The sequence below is a fragment of the Chrysochloris asiatica genome, unplaced genomic scaffold (genome assembly GCF_000296735.1).
Source record: "Chrysochloris asiatica unplaced genomic scaffold, ChrAsi1.0 scaffold00115, whole genome shotgun sequence".
NCBI classification, from domain to species: Eukaryota; Metazoa; Chordata; class Mammalia; order Afrosoricida; family Chrysochloridae; genus Chrysochloris; species Chrysochloris asiatica.
Genome location: NW_006408633.1, coordinates 1,310,821 through 1,330,394, shown reverse-complemented (window position 1 = coordinate 1,330,394; position 19,574 = coordinate 1,310,821). Strand labels below are relative to the sequence as shown.

Sequence of the window (19,574 nt, the reverse complement as noted above, 5' to 3'; positions counted from 1 at the left end):
GCTTGCTGAAAGTGAAGAGGACTTGAAACATTTACTGATGAAGATCAAAGAGCACAGCCTTTGGTATGGATTACATCTCAATGTCAAGAAAACAAAAAATATGCACCACTGGACCAATAAACAGCATTCTTATCAATGGATTAAATATTGAAGCTGTCAAGGACTTCATTCTTCTTGGATCAACTATCAACACCCACATAACAGCAGTCAAGAGATCAGATGACCTATTGCATTAGGCAAATCTGCTGCACAATCACTTTTTAAAGTGTTGAAGAGCAAAGATTTCAGTTTGAGCCATGGTATTTTCAATAACCTCTTATGCATGCCAAAGCTGGACAGTGAATAAGGAAGACCACAGAAGAATTGAAGAGTTATCATGTTGGAAGAAAATACTAAAAGTGCCATGGGCTGCCAAAAGAACTAGTAGATCCATTTTGGAAGAAGTGCAGCCAGAGTGCTCTTTAGAGGCCAAGATGGCCAAACTTCATGTCTCATACTTTGGGCATATTGTCTGGAGTGAATAGTTACTGTAGAAGGATATCATGTTTGGTAAGATGGAGGGTCAGAGAAAAAGGAAGACCCCCCCAATGAGATGGATTGGGCAGGTGGCAGCATCGATGGACTTATGTGTTGCCTGAGTAGTGAGGTTGGCCTAGGATAAGACATTGTTTCGTTCTGCTGTGCATAAGGTTGCTATGAGTTGGTGCTTACTCGATGGCACCTAACAACAACAACAACAACAACAAAGTTTATCTATTAAACAATAAAACCAAAAGCTATACCCACTCTCATTGAATCAATTTGGACTCATCGTGACCGTATATAGGTTTCTGAGACTTTTAAATATTCAGGAGAAAAGACAGATGCATATTTCTCCCATGGAGTTTGGCCATCCTGGCCTCCAAAGAGCACTCTGGCTGCACTTCTTCCAAAGTAGATATATTGGTTCTTTTGGCAGGCCATGACACATTCAATATTCTCCTCCAACACCATAACTCAAAGGCATCAATTCTTCTATGGTTTTCAATATTCACTATCCAGCTTTCACATCCATATGAGGTTATTAAAAATACCATGGCTTGGGTTAGGCACACCTTCGTCTTCAAGCTGACATCTTTGCTCTTCACCACTTTACAAAGGTCTTGTGTAGCAGATTTGCCTAATGCAATTTGTCATCTGATTTCTTGACAGCTGCTTCTGTGACTGTTGATAGTTGATCCAAGAAGAATGAAGTCCTTGACAACTTCAATCTTTTCTCCATTGATAATAATGTTGTTTAATGGTCCAGTGGTAAGGATTTTTATTTTCTTTACATTGAGATGTAATCCATACCAAAGTCTTTGATCTTCATCAATAAATGTTTTACGTCTTCTTCATTTTCATCAATCAAGGTTGTATTATCTGTTTATCTTAGGTTGTTAATGAGTCTTCCTCCAATCTTGATGCCTCAGATTTTTTGCTCAGCATACAGCTTGAGTAAGTATGGTGAAAGAATAAAACCCTGTCTCACACCTTTCTTAATCTGAAACCATTCAGTGTTCCCATGTTCTGCTTGAACAACTGCCTCTTGGTCCAAGTACAGTTTCCTCATGAGCAGAATTAAGTGTTCAAGAATACTCCTACTTCACAGTGCTGTCCATAGCTTGTCATGATCATGACATGGGTGAGGCATACTTTAGTCTTTGTAATAGTTCAGATTTTGTATCAAATTCACTGGGCTAGTATTCGCAGTGGTTTGGCTGTTGAGAGGTAGTTATCTAATATAATGTAGTAAACTCTATGATGAGGTACCATTTCAGAAGGTACCGTTTCTAACAATCCATGATATTCAAGGAAAATGTCAAAGGTGCACTGAAGACATTCATGGAAACAAGACTCCAGTAATTTATAGAACACAAATTGAGGTGTTTCAACAAATGGATGCAGGATTAGAAGCATTCAAAAGTCAATGGCAAGAAATCTGGAAGACAGACCAAGATGTTGATCATGATAAGACTTACTGCACCAGTTTTGAGTATTTTTATTTTATTTATGTTGAGATCAAATCCATATTGTAGGATATAGTCTTTGATCTTCATCAGCAAGTATTTCAGGTCCTCTACTCTCTGCAAGCAAGTTATCTGCATATTTAATGTAACTAGAGTCTTCCTTCAATACTGATGCTGCGTTCTTCATACTGTCTAACTTGAATTATTTGTTTAGGATACAGATTAACTAATTATAGTGAAATGATACCACCTAATACACACATTTTCTGATTCTGAAACACACTGTTATGTTTGAACCACTGTCTTTCTGTGTATGTACAGGTTCCATATGAGCACAATTAAGTTTCCTGTTATTCTCATTCATTGTAATATTATTCAAAATTTGTTGTGACTCACACAATCAAATGCATTTTCATAGTCTATAAAACACAGGTAAATATGAAACACTTAAGTCCTGGTATAGAGTCCCGCTGTGGTGCTTTAGGGTAAGCACTGAACTGCTAACTGCAAGGTTGGTGGTTAAAACTACCAGTTGTTCCTCAGAAATCCTATTCAGGATTACTATGAGTCTGAATTACTCCGTGGTGTGGTGCTATAGGATAAGCTGGACTGCTAATAACAAGGCCAGCAGCTCAAACCCATTAATCACTCCTTTGAAACCCTGTACCAAGTTGCTATGAGTCAAAACAAACTTGTTGACACTTAAAAAAAAAAAAAAAAAAAAACTACAAGTTGATTTAAATATACTTAACTTTACTTTTTCTAAACAAATAAATTACATCTTACCAACACTATATGGTATGTTCTGATTAAAAAATAACAGTACTTTTTGGTTTATTTTTCCTTTAATAGCATTCTGCATGTTCCTATACAAGGAACATTTATCATAGGGGTTGAGCCTGAATTCAGTTGTATATGATAAACAGGGATTTACAGCCTTGGAAACCCTTTTCAGGGTCGCTATGGGTCGGAACCAACTCAACGGCACTTAACAACAACAACAAATCATGAAAAGAGATGAGAGGAAAGAAGAGAATATATAATTATATGGTTTCATCTAGATAAGATAAAATATCCTAAGTTACAGTCCTTATAATTGGTCTTTGTTTCATTATCAACAGTGGAGCCCTGGGAATTGATTGACATTCATCTACTTATGAGTGAAGTTAGTTGATCAATATTATGACAATATTGAAGGTGGCAGAGGAAAATATATAATTCATGAGTTTAATTTTTGAAATCATTATTAAGAAAGAGACTGAGCACATGAGAAATGATGATAGACAAGATTTACATACATACCAAATCAGACAAATTTATAAAGCCAGGATCATTACTCTAAATCCTAATGATTACTCAAGTTGCTTCCAGTTCATAGCAACCCTATGTACAACACAACACAAAACTACCTGCTCCTGTGCCATGCTCACAATCTTTGTTATGCTTGAACCCATTTTTAAAAATTTTTTATTGTGAATTGAGTGATAGTTCACATTAGAGAATATTGGTTTTATGCTCATCCTATTGTATTTAATTTCATTGCAATGATTACAATCCCCTCCATGCGTCATCAGTCAACAGTATTTGCTTCTGTTCCCTCTGTTTTTATGTTTTGTTTTTATGTACACAAAAATACTCAGGAATATATAATCATTTAAACAACCAAAACGCACATTCTGCAAGCCTGCCCCCTCACACCAGTACACAGCCTTTCTCTTTCCATTAGTCTAGAGCCCTCAGCTGCTTTATCTCTCCGTGTTATCATCTCTGCCTCCATCTCTGGTGTTGCTGCTTCTCTGGATAGAGTCCGACATTCTGCTCATGCTTTTCTCCCATGATGGTCCTAGGGTCCTATTGAACCCAGTTTTGCAGCCACTATGTGAATTTGTGTCATTTGGGTATCTTTTTATTTTTTGCTTGCCAAGCATAATGTCCTTTTTCTGGGGACTTATTTCTCCTGACAACATGTCCAAAAAATGAGAGATAAAATCTCATCATCCTGGCTTCTCAGGAGCTTAGATTTGAAAAATGAATTTCAGAGAAATTATAAAATAAATTCTAGAATGATTATATCAAATATGGTCTGTCTCCATAGCTCATGTCCACTATTTATGGTTGAAGCTGGCTTTTAATTAATATATGTATATACTTAATTAAATAATAGAGAACCTTTGATGATTGTGATTTGAAAATTGGGTCTATCATTGATGGCCTGAGTGGTTTAACAATTACTTAATTTATTCCTTTTCCAATGATTTTTATCTAATAAAATTGGTGAATTTATCTTACAAATAAACAATAGAAAAATGTTATGACGTGATAGATGCATGGTTATTGTTTTGGCTATGTGTGATCCATCGGTTTCAACTCATAAGGACTCTGTATAGGGTTTCCAAGGAGTGGCTGGTGAGTTTGAACCACTGATCTTGATCAAACCAACTTTGTGGTTCAGTACTTATCCTACAAAGCAACATCAGGACTTCTAGGTGCATGACAGATTATCATATTTTGGAAAAGGTCCCTAGGTGGCAAAAATAGTTTACACCAGTAACTAATTGAAAGGATAGTGGTTGAAATCCCGTAGCTCCTTGAAGAAGGGCCTGGTAATACACTTCTGTAAAATTATAGCCATTGAAAGTCTATAGATAATAGTTCTTTTCTGAAACAGATAAGTCCCCATGAGTCAGAATTGACTGAACCTATATTTATTTTAATAATTGAGAAGGTAAATAATGTGAAAAATATAATTCAAATTAAAATCAAACTTCATACAGACACTCTCAGTCTCTTCTTTTGTTGTCTCTAGATACTGTGGTATTCAGACAGATAATCTATAATCAAGCTGCAGAACTTGTCCTTGACTACAGAGATCTGGCTTGCCCTTCATTTGTGTATCCAATAACTGTAGGGGTACAGAGGCCTCCTCTTGTTATAATTTAGTCCAAATGGAGAATATCTGAGCTCTGAATTCTATGTGGAATTAATTGTGGTCTCTATGATAACAGAATTATGTTTCAATTAAATGGTATATTCTAGCCTGTAGCACATGCCTTGAGAAAGCCAATTTTGTGCATCAGTATCAATTCTTCATTCAATGAATTTATGAGAATAGATTGAAATTGGCCATGGAAGTATTGCATATAACAGCAACTCAGCAAACACTAAAAACTGGTTTTTTGGTTTGGTTTTGCTTTTCTGGAGTGCTTGTTGTTAACTTCTTCATCTGCTTATTCCTATATCCCTTAACTTTATATTTATTTAATTTCATTGAAAAATGTGTCTCTCAATAAACCTCCTTCATGTAAATGTTTCTCCCAGCAACTGTCTTCTAGGAATTCAATATAAAACAGTGGCTTTTTGTGTTTTTTTTTGTTTGTTTGTTTTGTTTTTGTTTTTTTAAGTCAGATACTGGGCCCCAAACCTGACCATCACGAGCACCAAACAGATCACTTGCAGGTATTTTATGCATGGTGTGTGCCGGGAAGGAAATCAGTGCCTGTTCTCACACGATTTGGCAAACAGCAAGCCGTCCACCATCTGCAAATACTATCAGAAAGGCTACTGTGCCTACGGAACTCGTTGCAGATATGATCACGTGAGGCCCTCTGCTGCCCCGGGTGGGGCTGTGGGCGCCCTGCCCCCCGCTGTACCCCCACTGGGTTTCCACAGTCCTCAGCCTCCTGAGTGTGCTGCGTCTGCTCTGAAGGTGAACTTACAAGAGCCTGGGAAATGGGAGAAGAGAGCCCTGGTCCTGAAAGACCGAAATCTCTGTGGCCTGGCTGAGGCCAAGCCTCGTCTCTTTGTGATGAGTAACTCAGAGGGCTGCAGCGACCTTCGGATTCAGAGCATAGAGATGAAGCCGCACTCCTACCTGGAAGCTATGAGGAGTGGCCTTGATGACATAGAAGCCAGTAGCTCCTACTCTGATGAACAGCAGCTGTGCCCCTATACCGCTGCAGAGGGGTTGCCACTTTGGAGACGATTGTGTCTACCTGCATGGGGAGCTGTGTGAGATCTGCAGGTTGCAGGTCCTGCACCCCTCTGATCCAGAGCAAAGAAAAGCACACAAAAAGATCTGCATGGCCACATTGGAACACCAGATGGAAAAAGCCTTTGCCCTCCAGGCCAGTCAGGACAAAGTGTGCAGCATCTGCATGGAGGTGGTCCTCGAGAAGGCATCTGCTTCTGAGCGGAGATTCGGGATTCTCTCCAACTGCAACCACACATACTGCTTGCCCTGCATCCGGCAGTGGAGGTGTGCCAAGCAGTTTGAGACCCCAATCATTAAGTCTTGTCCAGAGTGCCGTGTGATCTCAGAGTTTGTCATTCCAAGTGTGTACTGGGTAGAAGATCAGAATAAGAAGAATGAGTTGATTGAAGCCTTCAAACAGGGAATGGGGGGAAAGGCCTGTCAATACTTTGAGCAAGGCAAGGGGACCTGCCCATTTGGAAGCAAATGTCTTTACCGCCATGCTTATCCTGATGGGAGGCTTGCAGAGCCCGAGAAACCCCAGAAATAGCTCAGTTCTGAAGGCACTGTAAGGTTTTTCAATTCTGTGCGACTCTGGGATTTCATCGAGAACCGAGAAAGCCAGCACATCCCTAACCCTGAAGACGTGGACATGACGGAACTTGGGGACCTCTTCATGAACCTTTCTGGAGTAGAGCCTTCAGAGCCTTAAGAGTAGAAGGTCGGAAGTCTCCCAGGCTGGGGCCTGCAGCTACCTGCTGCAGCATAGTCAGCATGTCACTTGGTTGGGAGTGGGGTTATCCTTAGCCTTGGTCTCGTCCACGCTTCAGGACAGCCACAGGCACAGTGAAGGATATAAAGTAAGCTAGCATAAGGAATGCCCGCTCTTATGGTTGATATCTTAGATGCACTACAAACTCCTTATGGGAAAATGTTGAGTTCAGACTGACTGGACAGGAGAACCTGGTCCTGTGCTGCTTTATCCCCCCACTTCCCAGCAGTGAACACAGCAGGTTCCTTTTCTTACCAAAGGATTCTTCACCCCATAAAAGATTTCCTCTGTAGTTAATTTCCCTAGTATACTTAGTGTGTGGCCAAAAATTTGGCCACAAATTTTATACAGAGCTTTTCACAAAATAAATTTTATGTGAAGTGAGCTCTTCACGCCTAATAGTTAAAACTTTCAGGCTCTTTAAGTTATTATTTAGATTTCTTTAGAAGTGTCCAAAGCTGTGGCTTCTTTCAGCCTTCAAATTACCATGACACTGGAATTTGGTGATATGGCGAACCTGAAGGATGAGAGGCCATGTTTACAGGGAAAACAGTTCTTCTGTTGCATGTGTTTGGTGACTGAGTCAAGGTATACATCTTCTCTGCATGGCAGTCCTGGGAGGCTTCTCATTGCTGGTCCCCAAGGAGCCCTTGCATCTATCCCTCTGAGAAGACAGCCCAGCTATGACTTGTGGGCTGTTTGGATGCAGGCAGGCCTGGTAGGGTAATTGTATGCAGGGCCCTGTGCACACATGCTTTTACCTCATGGGGGGTGGGGGAAGGTGGGGTAGGGAGTGAAAGTGAGTACTCAAGCCATTTACTCTCACTTGGAAAGCCGGGCTTTGATTAGAGATTGTGGAACCCAAGAAGGTCTCTGGTTCTGTCTGCATCCAGTGCAGATCTCAAAAAGAACTGAGCACAAGTCTCTTGTCAGATTGTAATTGAAGGAGGAGCATAATCTTGGAATTGATCTATTTTTGTAACATTTGTAGACACATGTTTTATAAATGTGAGTAGAAAAATGTTGCCTTTGCATTTAGATTGCTTTTTGGTTAGTTTGAAGACAAGGAGATTTCCCTCCCAGGGAATTTGAATGTACTGTTCCAACTGAATGTACTGTTCCAACTAAAGAGAACACTGAGCTCACTGACACTTCATTACTTTAGAAGGAGGTAGCAGCCATTAAGCCTAAATTTAATTTATTTTATTAAAATAACATAATTGAGGAGCCATAGTATAGGAACTGTATTTTGTCAGGCACAATAAAAACAAAATGAAACACCACCACCCCCCAAAAAAAAAAAATTCAGATACTGTCAACAGCTTACAGCAAGTATTTGCAAACAACTGTCAAAGGGTTTGTTTTTGTAAATAAAGTTTTATTGAAACACACTATGATTATTCTTGGATTTATTTTTACATGGCTGCATTCATACAAAGTTGCAGAAATGATTATGATTTATAAAATAAAAAAATATTTACCATCTGGCCCCTTATAGAAAGTATTTGCTGATCCCAGGTCTACTAGATCACGTTCCTTGATTATCTCTATGAATAATTCAAATCTAAAGTAACCAAAATTAATCTAATTATTCTTCCTCTGACTATTTTCTAAACTTTTACCTGTTTATTGTTTTGTTTCATTTTGTTTTTCCTCTTTGGTACCCAGGGTCATACTCCATCTACTATGTATCTGAATTCCTATATTCCTCTCCTTTCTTATTACATTAACTTTTAGTATGTATTTTGGAGGCAACCTTTTTACTTATTCTCTTTACCAACAGAGTCTCTCACTATGCTAGTTTTATCTCTAAGCTATTATAAGAATGACTTTTTTTCTCAAAACACAGATTGTATCAGATAACTTCTCTTCTTAAAATTTCCATTGGATCATTGGTTGGTTGGTTGGTTATGTGCCGAGGAGTTGGTTCCAACTCATAGCGACCCTGTACAGGGTTTCCAAGGCTGTAAATCTTTACAGGAGCAGAAAACCTCATCTTTCTCCCACAGAACAGCTGGCAGTTTTGAACTGCTGACCTTAAGGTTTGCAGCCTGATTTGTAACCACTACACTACCAGAGCTCTTTATTGTATCATTACTAACCAAAAATATCAAACTCTTTCCTTGATAAATATGTTCTTTCTTTATAAACTCCACCAGCTTTTTCTTCAAAATTGAGCCCAGCCTCTATTATATCACCATAAAGCACAGTGTTCTAATATGTATTTGGATATACAGATCCAGCTACCTTCAATGATCTTCTGTTCACTGATTTAAAAAATCACATTAATTGCTTAAGATTCAACTTAAATATCCTTTTATACTTTAAAGATTCCATTATTTCTACTTCTTTTCCTCCCTTGACAGAATTAATCACTGTTTTCTTGGCATTTGAAAAACAGTTAGCATTTGTTTATACTATTTAACATACTGTGTTTTAATATTTGTTTCCATACACAGTTAAACTTGGTATTGTTTCCACATGTCTCCCTTCCCACAGTCACTTAAATCTCAAAACCATGGACAATGATTTAATATTTCTTTTAATTTTCCTTCAAATTAGCACAATGCTTATGTAATACTTGATTCTCGGTAACTGTTGCCTGGATAAAAAAGTGAAGATAAATTTGTCTCTAGAAACACCCTGAATTTTGACTTAAAGAGGATTAAGCATATCAAATTATAAAAACAGTATACACTAGACTATAGAGTGGAGTCCTATGTGGAGCTGTAGGATAATCATTGGACTGCTAACTGAAAGGTCGGTGGTTCAAACCCACCAGATGATCCTTAGAAAATCCGTACAGTGTTGCTATGAGTCAGAACCAACTGAATGACACTTAACAATAACAGACTATAGTTTATTACCCAGTTTCAGGATTTTGAAAATGATACTGCTTGTTAAGTAACAAATGTTATGGAATGGTTATGTTGTTGTTGTTTAGTGCTGTCGAGTCAGTTCTGTATAGTGTTTCCAAGGAGCAACTTGGACCATTGTCCTTGTGCTTCAAGTAATTTTGTAGTCCAGTGCCACACAAGGTTAAATAAATTGTACAAAATATATTGCAACATCTTTTTTCCTACTAAAGCCTTACATTGAGATAGGGTTCTACAAGTCCGTGCTTCCTGATATCTTAGGTGCCCTGAAGTTGCACACAGCGTTCTGATTCAAAGTATTAAATTGGCTTTAACAGAAAGAGTAGGACGTGGTTTTGTTTCACAAATTGCCATGGGAACATGAGTGCTGCAAAGCTATTCTTTCTCATCTGAAGCATTTAAAAAGATTTTGAATACTTCAAATAATGACATTCGAAATCTCCCAAACATAATCTTCCAGGCTATTAAAGTGAGAAGCACAAAACTTGTCTTTCTATTCATTGTTATTCAGTGCTGTCAGGACAGCATTTCTGACTCATTGCAAACCTGTGTAGGGTTTCCGAGGAGAAGCTGGTGGGTTTGAAATGTCAACCTTGTGGCTCACAGTTGAGGTGATCATATAGAACCACACCAGGAGTTCTTTATAAACTGATTAATTAATTAAAATATATATGTAAATACATGAAGTGCAGCCAGAGTACTCCTTGGAGGCTAGGATGGCCTTTGTCTCTCATACTTTGGGCATAGTGTCAGGAGGGACCAGTCACTGGAGAAGGATATCATGTTTGGTAAGGTGGATAGTCAGAGACAAAGAGGAAGATCCCCAACAAGATGGATTGGCCAAGTGGCAGCATTGATGGACCCAAGCGTGACAACAGTAGTGAGGTTGGCCCAGGATCTGGCAGTGTTTCATTCTGCTGTGCATAAGGTTGCTATGAGTCAGTACCGACTCAATGGCACCTAACAACAACAACAACATATGTATGTATATATTTGGTGTTGGTTCTGACTCGTAGTGACCCTTTATAGGGTTTCTGAGGCAGTAAATCTTTACAGGAGCAGAAAGCCTTATCTTTCTCTCTCTGCTGACTGAGGTTATCAGCCTGACTTGTGACCACTGCACTACCAGATACATATGTATATATCGTTGTTTCAAATATTCCAGTGGTACCAATTTAATAAATTATATATTTTTTCTAGAATATTATTTGACTTGGTAGTATTTTTAAAGCCCTAACAAATACAGAATATTTGGCAAACGTTCAACAATACTGAAACACTGGGGGGGGGGGGGGATCGACAAAATCATTAACAGATGAAAATGACCCAATGGTAGAAATTGTTAATTTTATTATTAAAATTATTTTAAAAAAGAAGCCTATTGAAAATAAGCCTTCATATCAATTTGAAATAAGACATTCAATCTTTGACATAGATTGATTTTTGAAGCTATCTAATAATCACCATACTGCAGTAGCTTGCATGTTGCTGCAATTTTGGAAGCTATCCCCTTGGTATTTGAAATACCAGCAGGGTCATCCCAGGATGGACAGGTTTCAGTTAACCTTTCAGACATAGAGAGACTAAGAAGGAGAGGTGGACTCCTTCCAAATATTTAGCTGCTGAAAACCTTATGAATAGTAATGAAACACTGTCAGATAGCAACAGAATATTTAATATTGAAACATGGTAAAGAATACCAGAATACTGTCAGATGTATAGTGCATGAAGATGAGCCCTTCAGGTTGGAAGAAACTCAACATATGAGTGGAGAAGAGTTGCCTTCTCAAAGTAGAGTTGATCGTGATGACACGGTTAGAGTAAAGCTTTCGGGACTTTAACTGCAAATGGGGCACAACTCAAACTGTGTAGAAAAAAATGTAAACATCCATTAATAATCAAACAGTGAATGCACGAAGTATGAATCAATGAAAATTGGAAGTTGTCAAAAATGAAATGGAACCCATAAACATCAATATCATAGGCATTAGTCATCTAAAATGAAATGTTATTTGTCATTTTTAATCTAGCAATTACAAGGATTACTATATAGTAATGACAAATTAAAGAGAAATGGCATGGCAGTCATTATCAAAAAGAACATTTTAAGATCTTGAGGTGCAACATTGTCTTTGATAGGGTAATATCCATACCTCTATAAGGAGACAAACTAATGTAACTATTATTCAAACTTAGGCACCAACCACTAAAGCCAGTGACAGAATTGAAGAATTTTACAAACTTCAGCAGTCTGAAATTGATCATACATGCAATCAAAATGTATTGATAATTATTGTTGATTGGAATGCAAATGTTGGAAACAAAGAGAGAGCATCAGTAGTAGGAAAATATGTCCTTGGTGATAGAAAGGATGTTAGAGATCACATGATAGAATTTTGCAGTACCAATGCCTTATTCATTGCAAATACCTTTTTTAAGCAATATAAAACATAAACCTCACCTATGGAATTCACAGAAATCAAATTGACTACATCTGTGGAAAGAGACAGTAGAAAGCTATATATCATCAGCTAAAGTAAAACCAGAGACACACTGGTTTCATCTGTCATGTGATCTTTCTATCACCAAGGACATATTTTCCAACTACTGATCCTTCCTCTTTGTTTCCCACATTTGCATTCCAATCAACAATAATTATCAATTGTTCATTTTCAAGTTCAGGTCGAAACTGAAGAATATTAAAACAAGTCCACAAGAGCCCCAAAGACATTGAACATACTCTAATTTATTTTAGAGATCATCTCAACAACAGATTTGATGAAATAAATACTAATGAATAAAGACCATAAGAGTTGTGGCTGACATCAAGAACATGAAAGATGAAGAAAGCAAAAGGTTATTAAGAAGACCAAAAGGAAGAAAAAGACTAAAATGGATGTCAGAAGAGATGCTGAAACTTGATCTTCAGCAGAGATGCTAAAACAAATGGAGGAAATAAAGGGGTTAAAGAACATAAAATTTCAAAAGCCTTCTCAAGAAGACAAAGCTAAATACTAAAATGAAATGTACAAAGAACTGAAGCTAAAAAAAACAAAAGTGAATAACAGGCTTAGCATTTCTCAAACTGAGAGAATTAAAGAAAACATACAAGCCTTAATTTTACCAAACAGATATCCTCCCGGGATTAGTCCTTCCCGATAATGTATGTGAAATAAGAGACATGAAGTCCTAGCTTCCAAGGAGCATTCTAGCTGTGTTTCTTCCAACACAGATTGGTTTGTTCTTTTGATAGTGTACAGTACTTTTAATAATCTCCTATAATACCATAACTCAAATTCATCAATTTATCTATGATTTTCCTTGTTCATTGTCCAAATTTCACATACATTTGAGGTTCTTGAAAATACCATGGCTTGAGTCAGATACTTCTTTGCTCTTGATACTGTACAGTAGATTGTACAGTAGATTTGCCTAATGCAATACGTTGTTTGGTTTCTTGACTGCCACTTCCATGAGTGTTGACAATTGTTTTGAGCAAAATGAAGTCTTGGAAAATTCAATCTTATCTTCATTTAAATGGATGTTGTTTATTGTTCCAATGGTGAAGATTATTGTTTTCGTCACATTGAAGTACAACTCATACCAAATGCTATGATCTTTGATCTTCATCAGTAAGTATTTTAAGTCCTCTTCGCTTTCAACAAACAAAATTTTATCATTTGCATACCATAGATTTTTAATGAGTCTTCCTTCAAACTTGCTGTCACATTTTTCTTCATATAATCCAGCTTCTCAGATTATTTGCTCAACATGCAGATTGAATAAATATGGTGAAAATAATACAAAACTGGCGACTCATTTTCCAATTTTAAAACATTCTGTGTTCCCTTGTTCTATTCAAACAACTGCCTCTTGGACTATGTACACGTTCCTCATAAGCACAATCAAGTGTTCCAGAATACCCATTCTCCACAATGTTGTCCATAATTTGTCATGATCCACAAATTGAAAGATTTTGCATAGTCAATAAATCATAGATAAATAGTTTTCTGTTATTCTCTGCTTTCAGCCAAGATTCATCTAATGTCAGCAATGATAACTTTTGTTCCACGTCCTCTTCTGAATCTGGCTTGAACCTCTAGAAAGTCTCTGTCAATGTATGGTTGCAGTTTTTTATTTATTTATTTATTTACAGAATTTTACATGCATGTAGTATTGATGATATTGTCCAATGATTTTCACATTCTTTTGGGTCACCTCTCTTTGAAATGGTGACAAATGTGGATCTCATCCAGTCAATTGGCCAACTTGCTCTCTTCCAAATATCTTGGCATAGACAAGTGAGTGCCTCCAGTGCTACATCACTTTGTTGAAGGGTTTCAATTTGTAGTCCATTAATTCCTGATGCTCGGTTCTTTGCCAATGCCTTCAGTGCACCTTGGACTTCTTCCTTCAGTATCATTGGCTCTTGATCATATTCTACCTCTTGAAATGATTGAATATTGACCATTTCTTTTTGGTACAGTAACTATATTGTTTATATCTTCTTTTGATGCTTTCTGCATCATTTAATATTTTGCCCATAGAATCCTTCTATACTGCAAGTCGAGGCTTGGATTTTCTTCAGTTCCTTCAGCTTGAGAAATGCTGAGCGTGTTTTTTCCTTTTGATTTTCTGACTTCTGGACTTTGTACATTTTCTTTACAATATTTGGCCTTTTCTTTTTAGCTTCTCTTTGAAATTCTCTAGTCAGCTCTTTTACCTTCTCATTTCTACCATTTTCTTTATCATCTGTATGCTGGAGAACAAGTTTCAGAATCTCTATTGATATCCATTATTGTCTTTCCCTTCCTACGTGTCTTCTTTATGATTATTGCAGTCTTTTGTATGATGTTCTTAATGTTCTCCCATAACCCTTTTGGTCTTAGTTTTTTGTGTCTAATCCATCATATCTGTTCTTCTGATGTTCTCTAAATTTAGGTAAGATATGTTCAAGCATATATTATGCTTTTTGTAGAAATGTTTTAATTTTCTTCACCTTCTGACCAAACTTGCATATGGGCACTTGATGCTCTGTTCACAGTCTTCCCTGGACTTGTTTTGGTTCATAAGGAGCTTTTCCACCATCTCTTTCTACAGATTGAGTTAGTTTGATTTCTTTGTATCCATCTGGTGAAGTCAACGTGTATATGTTTCAAAACCTATTTAAGGCATTTAACAACAACAATAAATGTTGTTTTTTTATATTAAAAAATTGCAATGAGTGATCTTTGGTTTTGAAAAAATGTCTCATGTATTCTCTAGAATCTTTTCTACTACTAAGGCCATATTTTCCAACTACTGACCCTTCCTTTATGTTTCCAACCTTTGGATTCCAATTCCCAAAAAGTATCAAAACATCTTAATTGCTTGTTTGGTCAATTTTAGACTAAAGAAGTTGGTAGAATTCTTCAATTTCATCATACTGCCTTTAGTGGTTGGTGCATAACTTTGAATAATAGTGGTATTCCCTGGTGTTGTTTGTTGTTGCTGTTGTTAAGTGCCACTGAGTAGGTTCTGACTCATAGCTGCCCTGAATGGGGTTTCCAAGGAGCAGCTGGTGAACTTGAACTGCTGACCTTGTGGTTCAAACTGATTTTTCAGTCTAACTCATTAACACACAGTGCCACACTAGGACTCCTACCTTCCTTGTATTGATATTATCCTATCACAGACAGCAATATGCTTCAAGACAGATCTTGAAATGTTCTTTGATGATGAATGCAACGCTATTCCTCTCTGATTTGCCATTCATGATATAGTAAAACACGTGATTTCCAGATTCAAAATGGTCACTGCCAGTCTGGTTCAACACACAAATGCCTAGGATATCAATGTTAATGTGTTCTATTTTGTCTTTCACAATTTCCAATTTTCCTAGATTCATCCTTCTAAAATTTCATGTTCCATTTATTAATGGATGTTTACAGTTGTTACTTTTCACTTTGAATTGTGTCCCATCTTTAGGGTACCTAAAAACAAGTAAATCAAGAGGAAAATTGAAATAAGATTTTTCTTTTCTTACTTAGTTATGGAATACAATCTTTGCATTTTATCTAAGCTTATTGCTACTGTCAACATATTACAAAGTTCTGTATACAAATTATTTTTTAAACTAAAATATATTCATGTTGATTCTTAATTTTCCTTCAATGTTCCTGGAAATAATTTAATTCAAAAAGAAGAGAAGGGCATCTTAACTTTAAACAAGAACAACAAAAACAAGAACACAGTCAGTTTTCCTTCTAAGAGAAAAAACAAACAAAAAGCAGACAGCTCCTTTTATTTCTCTTTTGTACATTCACTCAAAATGACGCTCCGAACATAATCCAAATTTCAGGAGGCAAACATTCTGTCATGCAACCTTGAGTTTTCTCATCATTAAACAATTAGTTTTATTGTTTTTTGTTCACTCATTATTTTGTGAACTTTTGACATTACCATATTTTTAATGATCCATTATGGACTACAGTTTAGGATTATAAATACCCAAGTAGTTCATATCTTCCCCCACAGCTACAGCAAAAAACAGTGTTTTTCTAATGGTTTTAACATATGCCCTGATTTACCAGAAAAAAAAAAAAAAATTATCTCTTACTTCTAAGTCAGGACTGTCTGGTAGTCATATCTTCACTAATTCACATTCCCTGTCTAACACAGTGCTGATTTCATTATAGTATGTAAAAATAGATCTGAATTTTTTGTTATTCAATCATATTGCACTGCTCTCAAAGATTCTCTACTATGTTATACTTTCCAAAAAGCTAGCAACTAGAAGTGTTTGTAGTACTGCAGATAAACTGTTTCAGAGAAACCTGCAGAAGGAACATTATATTAAATGTTGTAGCATGGATTTATTTCATTTTCTCCCTAAACAGAGAGTAAATGTGTGAAGGCAATTGCCCCTTCAGTAATTAAAAATGGTTACATAAAAATAATTTCACTTAATGGGACATGTTTCTGAATAGATTTTCCATTAGATAGCATAACCTTTTTCTGAGCTTCTGATTGCAATTTGATTAATGCTAAAGAAAAATTTGAAAACATTTTTATTATTTCTCATTCCTTCAATACCTGGAACAAACAAAAATATATTACTGTGTTTTCATTTTATTGCTACTGAATATTCCTAAAATGGAACTGGTAGATGCCATTAGTAAGTTAATTGATTTAATAATATTCCTATGAATAAAGTAGCATTTCTGGCTTAAATTGTTTTCTCAGTTGATTCTTATTCTATAATCGGAGTCTATAAAATGTAAAGAAACATCACCATGGAATTGAGCTTCAGGTTTTTTAGTGACTTCATTAGCATTCAGAAATCTAGGAAATTAATGTATTTTCAATTCTCTAAATACATAGCATTTGCTATTCATAATTAGGCAGATGTGCTGTTTTACAAAAGCACTTTACAATAGAGTCTTATAAAAATGACACTAGAGGAGAAAAAAAAGTGTATTAATAGTTTGGTTAGTGGTTCCAACTCATAGCAACTCTGTATAGGGTTTCCAGGAGACCTGGTGCGGCACTGTGGGATAAAGGACTGGACCGCAATGTCGGTTTAAGCCAAAAGGTCGTTGGTTCAAACTCACCAGTAGCTCCTTGGAAATCGTATACAGGGTCGCTGTGAATCTGAACCAAACAAGGGCACTTAACAACAACATAGGGTTTTCAAGGTTGTAAATCTTTAAGGGAGCAAAAAGCCTCATCTTTCTCCCGAGGAGTGATTGGTAGTCCCAAACTACTAATCTTGTGGTAAGCAGCCCAGTTTATAACCATTATGCTACCAGGTATCCTTGATAAGAGCTTTATTGTTGTTGTTGTTGTTGTTAAGTGCCCTTCAGTAGATTCTGACTCATAAGGACTGATTCTACGGAGCCATACTAGGACTCCTGTTAATAGCTTGTTGTTGTTGCTAAGTGTCATCGAGTAGATTCCGACCCATAACAACCCTGTATAGGGTTTCCTAGGAGCAGCTGGTGAGTTTGAACTGCTGACCTTGAAATTCAAACGGCTATGCAGACTGGCGCATTAACCCAAAACACCGCATCAGGACTCGGTTTATAGCTTAGCGGTGTGTTTATTTTTAAATTGCAAGCAAGTTGCTCCTTCCGGGGTTTAAGAAGGTGGAAGAAATTATGATCGCTTAAGTTTCAGGGCAACCTCAGTCAGACTTCTGAGGAGAAAAAGGCACAGCAAGGGATATACATCTCTAGGCAGGGTCTGCCATCAGTGAATTAAAACTATAGTCAAAGAGGAACAAGAGAGCCACTCAGTCTCTAACCAACTTTTCCAGAAACAGTGGTGAAGTTTTGCAAAAACAGGACTGCTTCTTATTTTAGAGGCTTATTGAATTCACAATTTGTGCAGAAGCCAAATAGTCTCATATTAAAATCAATATCAATCCAGAACACAAGTCAAAACCAAGTATCATCCTAATAGAGCAATTTTGGAAGTTAGGGATAAAGTTATACAGTAATTCATCATCAAAACTGCATTGCTTAATAGTGAAATTGTAAATGTTTGACATTGCTGTACAGAATTGATAATTTCTCAGCCCCTAGATCGCTTTTGTGTTTATGCTATTTTTACTAATTTTTTATATTCATTTTTTTTGTATTGTATTTTAATGGAAGATAATATAGATATTTTCCTGATTTCAAAGAATTTTTTTCTGTGAAAATTCAGGTAATAAAACTGATATTTTGTTTTTAATTCAGGCTTACTAGGTAAGACTCACCAAAGAGTAATATTTTTAAATTGTCATCTAAACTCTTGTTGTTGTTGGGTGCTGGTGAGTTGGTTTTGACTCATATGGACACTACATAAAGCAGAATGGAACACTGCCTGATCCTGTGTCATTCTCACAATCATTTTTATTCAGGAGCCCATTGTTGCTGCCACTGTGCCAATTCATCTCATTGGGATTCTCCTACTTTTTTGCTGACCCTCCACATTACCAAGCATGATGTCCTTCTCCAAGAACTGGTCCCTCCAGATAATATGTCCAAAGTATCAGAGAGTAAGTTTCACCATCCTGGCTTTGGAGCATTTTGGCTCTACTTCTATTATAGATTTGTTTGTGTTTCTGCCAGTTCATGGTACTTTCAATGTTCTTTTCCAACACAATAACTCAAATGCATCTATTCTTCTATAAATCTTCTTTATTCATTGACCAACATTATCTAAAGAAAATTAAATAATGAAAACCAAATACAGGTCAAAAAGTTATTTCTATTTAATGTAATAATGTTAGTTTAACAAATAGTCCCATGAAGTTTGAAATTATGTATACTACTTTATATTATTGTTTATATATTTATAATGTTTATTGGTACAGAAAATATGTAATATTTTATAAGGCTTTTCTGGCCAATATAATTACTAACGCATAATGCTCTCATGGATTACAATGCGTTATACAACTTATTTAACTAGTTCTGCTAGCATAACGCTTACAAATTGCACTGCTGGATTCAGGGTCAGCAGTTTAAAACTATCAGCTGTTCTGTGGGAGAAAGATGAGGCTTTCTGCTCCTGTAAAGATTTATAGCCTCAGAAACCTGTAGAGGGTGTCTATGAGTTGGAACCGACTCCAAGGCAGATAACTACCACCACCAGTCTACTTATCCTTGCTATAATTAGTTCATATTTAATACTAACTGCTAGGATTTCAACATATCATACACATACTTACAGTGTTTACTTATATTTGAGAGACTATCGTAACATTAATAAAATCTATATATTATGCTTTATTTTTTGAGTTGATTATATTTTGATGACTAATATGATACCAAGTTTAAAATTAACTATGGGAATATTCATCTTACACTTCAATTTCCAGAAGAAATTTCATTTGTCAACAGATCATATTACTACCTTACTGAAAATACGTCAACTGTCCATTCTTAGAAAAATAGCTAATATTCTAAAGACTTACTAATCCAACAAAAATTGATTAGGTC

The 19,574-nt window shown here is 36.5% G+C and overlaps 1 pseudogene; it reads left to right on the top strand.

The window, feature by feature from the left end:
- LOC102817023 overlaps window positions 1–6,670 on the top strand; it is a 37,814-nt pseudogene extending 31,144 nt beyond the window's left edge.
- The last annotated feature ends 12,904 nt before the right edge of the window (window positions 6,671–19,574 follow it).